The 7,104-nt window shown below is 39.8% G+C and overlaps 1 non-coding gene across 1 annotated transcript; it reads right to left on the bottom strand.

Moving 5' to 3' along the window:
• Nucleotides 1-6,621: 6,621 nt before the first annotated feature.
• Nucleotides 6,622-6,726, bottom strand: LOC131226392 (small nucleolar RNA R71). The gene has a single exon (XR_009161780.1). It is a non-coding gene; the product is annotated as a small nucleolar RNA R71 (small nucleolar RNA).
• Between the last annotated feature and the right edge of the window lie 378 nt (nucleotides 6,727-7,104).

Here is a 7,104-nt window from a genome sequence, read left to right as displayed (position 1 = left end):
TATATATTTTAAAAAACTGCCTTTAAAAAATATATATTTTTAAAAATATCTATATTTTACACTATTAGTTAAAAAGGTGCTGGCTAACCATACGCATCTCTTTCTATATTTTAAAAATCACAGCTAAAATCCACACAAAACGTTTTTCGCATGCATGCTCTTACATGAATTTTAATGCAGAGCCGCACCTTTCCTGCCAACGTCTCACCTCTACAGAACATCTAGATGGGCCACACTCGGGAGAAAGTCAGGATGATCAACTCATCCGGAAAACCTCACCATCAAAATTGATGGGCAGATGATTATTCTGAATGACCAATTAGGTGTGGCCCACCTAACGAGTGGATCAGATGGATTTTGACGGAAGGTAATCTTAGTAGTGTGACCCACCTTTTTCACGGATAAGATGTGTTAGCTAGCAGACAAGTTGGCTGGAAAGACGGGGCTGTATGTGCAATCGTTTTTCCATCAGAAGTAGCTGATGTATCAATCGGATAGCTTCTCAATCATGCCACATCATAACATGATGTATGCCCCACCATCAGCATGTGGCATTTTCCCTAACCCTAATAGGCTACACATACACGTGGCATGTATGTACATCAATCCAGGCCGTCCAAATAGTGACCTGCTGTAGATGATGCATACAATTAGATCCACTGTCCCGTGATGATACTTAAAATCCAATTTGTGCAACCAAATAGACGGTTAAAAATAAAGTGGTTATTGGTCCAATCTCGACGGCAATATCTGATGGTTGAGATCCTCCAATTCATACTATTATCGGGATCTGCTCTATCCATGTTTTGGACGGTTTAGATTTACTTTTATGGGTCCCATGATTCCGTTAATCGACACCATCTAAAACTGATAAAATTGCACTAGGAAAATGGCTGACCACTCTGGACCGTTGGTGCTCCCAGCAGCATTGATTCTCAAAACAATGATCACGTGCATCCGCTGCATGTATAGTTAATATCCACCTCCTACCGCTTACCTACCACACGTGTGGGAAAATCTGATCCCTTTAAAAGCTAGGCAACAGAATGGCACTTGACATGAAAATCGGGCCGGTTCACTCACTGAGTGGCCACACCTGCACATCTACTCAAACCATTATCCACGATCCATCGATTTTGACGCTGTGTCCTGTTAGATGAGTGAATCGTCCGGATGGACTAGTAAACCTATGGGAATATAATATGCATGTGGATGGCTGCTCGGTTTGTTTTCAATTATGTGTCCGTGCAGTACATCGGCACAATCCAAACCAATCGACATTGAGGTAGGCCAAAAAATAAGCAAATATATTCAATATGGATGTATATGATTAGATTATGAGAAGATTAGTATCTTACTCAACTACTTGTAGAATTTAACAACGATCAAATGATAATAGAGGGGTTGAGTTGTTCCTCCGAAGATAGGTTACTTGTGCCTTTTTAAAATAGGATTTTCAGAATAGCAGTACAAATCAAACAAAAGAAAAAAAAAAAAAAAACTTATAATTGGTCATTAGGAACAACGGAAAGTATCCATCTCTTAAAAGAACTACTTGATATGAACAAATTTAATGCATGAGCATAGACTAGGATTACAACTAAATATTATAGTTAAGAAATACTACTTGATTACTGTTTCTCTTAGGATAAGCTTGAGATAAAATAAATTAATAAAATAAGTTTTTTTTTAATTTTAATTTTTTATTTTTTATTGTTGTGATTGGATTGGGTTAGAAATTTTCACAATCACATTCCTCTACTATTTATAGATTCATGCTGTAGCTTTTTCATTCAAATTCTTCTTCCATTACCGCAACGGTCACAGCAATTTAAAAGTCTTTCTAAATTCTTCTCTTATCTAGATCCTTCTTTTAGTATGTTTCTCTTTACGACGGTTTCACTTCTGAATGTCTCTCGGCGCTTACTTCACTTTTGTCTACAAATGTTTTGTTTACGTTACCCTTGATTGCCTTTTATATCTTAAACAACTCGACTGTGGATTTTATAGGTCAACTGCAACATTTCATCGACCATCTATTAACGTGTAAAACTAAACTTACGCCAACTGCTTGCCTACAAAAAGTGCTCCAAATCTTTTAAGATACTTTTATCCATTTCTTATTCCTCATGCAATGCCACATGTCACCCTACTATTGGCTTTTCTAGAATGGTCAGAAATAAGGTACAATATATGTATAATAAGCACATGTCACCCTCCTGATGGTCTAACATCTAGAGTTACTTGACCTAATCATCAACACAATGGATCTTGCCCGATAAACAGTTCAGATATCCTATAATGGGGTTGAGTAAGTACTTGCGACTTAATGTGAAGAAGTGCGTGTGGAGCTAATAGACCTTGGTAAGGGTGTTAATGGGCCAGGGAAGTTGTTGGACTGGACAAGCCAACCTAGCATATGTGGGGGCAGCTTAGGCATTGATTGCATGGTCCAATCAATTTTTGGGTTAGGCGTGGGCTCCTGTCCTTTTAGCCCACATCATGTACATGTGTTATATCCTACAAATACACCATTCCAATTGTCCGTTAGGTAACCCATTCATTTTAATTTGAAGGGAGATTGTTGGTTCCACTCCACTAAAATGTTTATTTCTTTATGATATGTGGCCCACTTAATCCACAAATATATAAGGAACATTCAAATAAAAAAAATAAGGATTTGATCAATTTTCAAGTCAATTCAAGCCCAAGCCCACCCAAAATTTTTAGGCTTAAGCTTGAGCCCATTGCACTAGGCCTATGCCAGACTTGGGTCTGGCTCATGCCTTGGGTCTTAATGTTCCCATTGCCACACTTAGAAACAAAACAATATATAAATGTAATAAAATGAAAAAGAGGGCCATGTATGAAATTCATCTCAAAATGGAATGTAGAAAACTGTCTACCCTTTAAAAGGATTCAGAATGCAGTTTCAGCCTATGCTAACATGGTAGGTGCATAGTGTTAAGGGTCAAATATTGCATATCAGACCCATTTATTTCATAAATTTACAAGCATGACACCGTTTAATAGCCTAATTTAATTGAATTTGTGATGCAGGGCGTCTTCATGAGCTTGGACTGGGAAAGGACACTAAAAAGCATGGATTTACCGATCTGATGACACTAAAGCAGGGGACGGACTCCAGAAGACCAAGAGCGACGAAATTATACACCAGGGGTCCACGGAAATCGAGGAATCAAAGCTCAAGTGGCCTGAAAAGTGTCCAAAATGCAAGATCATAGGGTTCCCACCATCTGATCAGTTCGAAACTTCACACGTGGCTTGAGGACAATAAATAAACCGTACATGTAAAATTTCAGCCCCTGGATCACTGTGGAAGTGGCCCAATGAACAGATCAGCCCTTCAATCAGTCTGTGGGGCCCGCCTGATATCCGGATATGCTTGAAAATTGTTCTACATGGTTTAAACCACGTGTCAAAGCGGATGGACGGAGCAGATTTCTCACAATCATCACAGTAGACTCTATATACACAGTACGTGTACACAGTGTACACGCACCGGCCGTGCACCGGATGGTCAGGCCGGTCAAAGACGGGCTGACCCGTCTTCTTCTTCCGCAGCAACAGTAGACGGACGCTGTCCGTCCGTTTTTCATCAGTGGCCCCAATCATTACTTTCTACGAAGATCTGGACCGTCCATTGTGACGAGAGGTTGGGGTAGACCCTCGCCTAGGTGGCGGAATCTCAGAAGATAATGGAGAGTGGATTTCAATTGTTAAAACGGATGATTAACGGTGGAGCGAAAGAATCAGTGGGCCACACGGAATTCAACATGAAACCAGTCAAATCTTACTGGTTTTTCGACGCAAATCGAATGGTCGGAGTGGATTCTACACACGGCACCAACCAGAGGCTCGCCGCCTTCACAGTGCCCGACCGCGCACGCTCTGCTGCGTAACAGAGGTTGCGGACGATCTTAGTGGGCCATCGACGCGAACCAAATCATCAATCCGGTCCGTCCATCATGTAGAGGGACTCAATTTTGTCAAACCGTTTTCAGCCATGCACGCATACGTGGCCGCTACAACGATCACAAAAGGACCGTTCGAATATCATTACAACAGGAATTCTTCCATGGGCAGCATCAACAGAGGATCAAAACAGACCATGATCGGTCGAAATTCTGAGGAGAAGCTGTTGGACGGCATGGATCTCTCAAATGATAGATAAAGTGGGTCCCACCGAACGTTCTGACGCAGAAAATCTCTCTGCTGCGTGATTCAGAGCCCAATCCTATCACCAAACGTTCTTTCGCAGTAGAGTCCTGCCAGGACTCCACAGCAAGGATGAGAAGAAAGATAAAAGGAGGGAGGAGGTGTTCGTGTAAGGGGAGAGTTTTTGGTGTGCATCCGATCAAGTGCGGCAGGGACGTGGCTGGCGGTTTTGGTTGCTGCTGTGTACGGGAGGAGTGCAGCTGCTGTGCACAAGAGGCAGGGCGTTTTCTGCTGTAACGGAGGAAGGCTGCTGCACGTCAGGGGAAGAAAAAAAAAAAGAAAGAAAGAAAAACAAAAGAGAAGGAAAGAAGAAACGGCTGGCACGTGGAAAAAGTGGATGATTTGGTATTTTGCTTTGTTTATTTTTTTCTTTCATTTTTAATTTGTTTAAGAGATTCATCCACATCATGCCAATGTGTGGCTAAACCTCTTAGCTAGGGCTAAGAGGTGAAGCCTGTAGTGAGATGGGAGATTTTACTGTGTGTCTTTAATTCACAAACTGAATTTGATATATTTGATTATTAAAGGAATATTTTTCCTAGTTTTTAATGGTCTGTTGTGACTGAAATTACAATGGGTCTGTGATAGCTTTGAGCATGTTCCTTTTCTCCTTTTCATGTTTATGAAGTCAGGAAGCCCTATTGTTCACCATCGTCTCATGGGCATGGTCGGATGACGGTACTCTTCCTAACTTTCATGGCATGTTGATTGATTGGTAATTAGATTAATTCTGTTGTTTGCTTTGTCTCCTGGGCATGGTTTGGTGATGGAATCCATTCTAATTCATACACCTTTCATCTCTTGAAAACCAGATCAAGTAAGTTCAGTTTGATTTCCATGATTCCTGATGCAGGCAAAAGATCTCCCTGATCTCTACGAGTGGATCCTCTGAATCCCTAGTTTTCCTTCCTTTGAATTACTTAAGTTTTAGATAATTATTCCACAAATTATTCCCTAAGTTTTATTTGATTTAGATAGCATCTTAGTCTAGTTCTAGTTCTACTTGGTTTCAGATAACGTACAAGTTTCAGTCCCTGTGGATTCGACCTCGGTCTTACCGAGTTTATTACTACATCACAACCCTATACTTGGGGAGTGAACAAGTTTTTGGCGCCGTTGCCGGGGACTGATAGTTACGATTTTCTGAAATTAATTAGTTTTAGAATTAGGATAAGATTAGGATTTTATTAACTTTAGTTTTAGATTTTTATTTCTATTTGACTTTTAGAACTAACTTGTTTCCTGTTTTGTAGGATCCTGACATAAAATCTCTAAATTGGTAATTCTTTCCTAAATTCTCTACTTTTTCTTTTTATAGAATTAGGGTTTAGATTTTAGAAACTTTCTAATTCTAGTATCCTCTGTTCTGTAGGAAATAGTTTATTTTTAGAATTTAGGTTATTTAGAAATTGACTTTCTATTTTGGTTCTATTAACTTTCTAATTCTAACACTTTTTGAATCTAACTCTGTTTTTAATTTATTTTTAGGATTTTTGTCTAGAAATCTCTATTTTGGTACACTCCTTCCATACTCTCTATTTTTCAATTTTCTTGTAGTAATTTACTTTTTAGTTTAGGCTTTCTTAGTTTACTTTAGAAATTTCCGCTTTTCTTTAAAGAATAATTTTTTTTAGAAATTAATTTACTGTTATTTTTCTTTTAAAGTATCGTTTCTCTCCTTTATAGAATCTAACTTATTTTTGTTTTATTTTGCAGGTCCTTAACTTAGGAGCTTCAATTTGGTAATTCCTTTCCAATTTTCCCTCTCTTCCGTTTTAGATTTTCTTTTATCCATCTTTAGGATTAGGCTTTGAATTGAGGGCTGCGAGTGTTTCATGCCCAAGTGGGCCCGTGACAACACTCGACGTCTCTTGACTGAAGGAGGAGTGGTTGAGGGGTTGACTATCCATTGCAGGATTAGACACCGCTCGAAATCCCCTGAGTTAACTGAGGTTATGGCTGAAGACCAACCTCCTCTACTTCCACCCAGGGTGGAGGATAACCATGATGAGAATGAGGTGCAACAGGCACCCCCGCCTCGTACTCTACGAGATTTTCTACAACCGGCGGGAGTGAGTACGCCCTCATGCATGCTTTTACCGAAAACACAGGACAAATGGACATCAAGCCAGAGTTATCCAACTCCTTCCCAAATTCCATGGACTTGAATCGAAAGTCCATATCTAATTGAAAGAGTTCGATGAAATAATAGCTACATTATGTTTTCCTAATGTATCCGAGGATTCAGAGTGAAACTCTTTCCTTTTTCCTTAAAAGAGAAAGCTAAGACGTGGTTACATTCATCGCGTCCCAGATCCATTGGCACATGGAACGATATGCGAGGGAATTCATAAAAAATTCTTCCCACACCATAAAACGATTACCCTCGAAAGCGATCATGAACTTTGCCCAAAAGGAAGATGAAACATTCTTTCAATGTTGGGAAAGGTTCAAAGATTTGGTCAGTTCATGCCCACAACACGGATTTGAAACGTGGCGCATTACAAATTTTTTCTATGATGGACTGACATCTTCCATGCGCCAAATGGTCGAGACAATGTGTAATGGAGAGTTCATTAATAAAGACATCGACGAGGTATGGGACTACCTCGATAGTTTGGCTGAAAAAACACAATCTTGGGACTATTACCCAAAGTCGAACACCACGTCTAGGCCAACTCAATCAAAGGAGAAAGGTGGATTATATCTCTTGAAAGAAGAGGATGATCTCAAGTGTAAAGTGACTACGCTCATAAGGAAAGTTGAGGCCATGGAAGGAAAGAAGGATAAGGCCAATGAAATTGTTTGCGGCATCTGTGATTGCAACATTCAAACTGAAAACTGTCCTACAATACCTGCCTTTCG

The sequence above is a fragment of the Magnolia sinica genome, chromosome 14, assembly GCF_029962835.1.
Source record: "Magnolia sinica isolate HGM2019 chromosome 14, MsV1, whole genome shotgun sequence".
NCBI classification, from domain to species: domain Eukaryota; kingdom Viridiplantae; phylum Streptophyta; class Magnoliopsida; order Magnoliales; family Magnoliaceae; genus Magnolia; species Magnolia sinica.
Note: the sequence above shows the minus strand (reverse complement) of the source record. Positions and strands in the feature narration are given on the sequence as shown.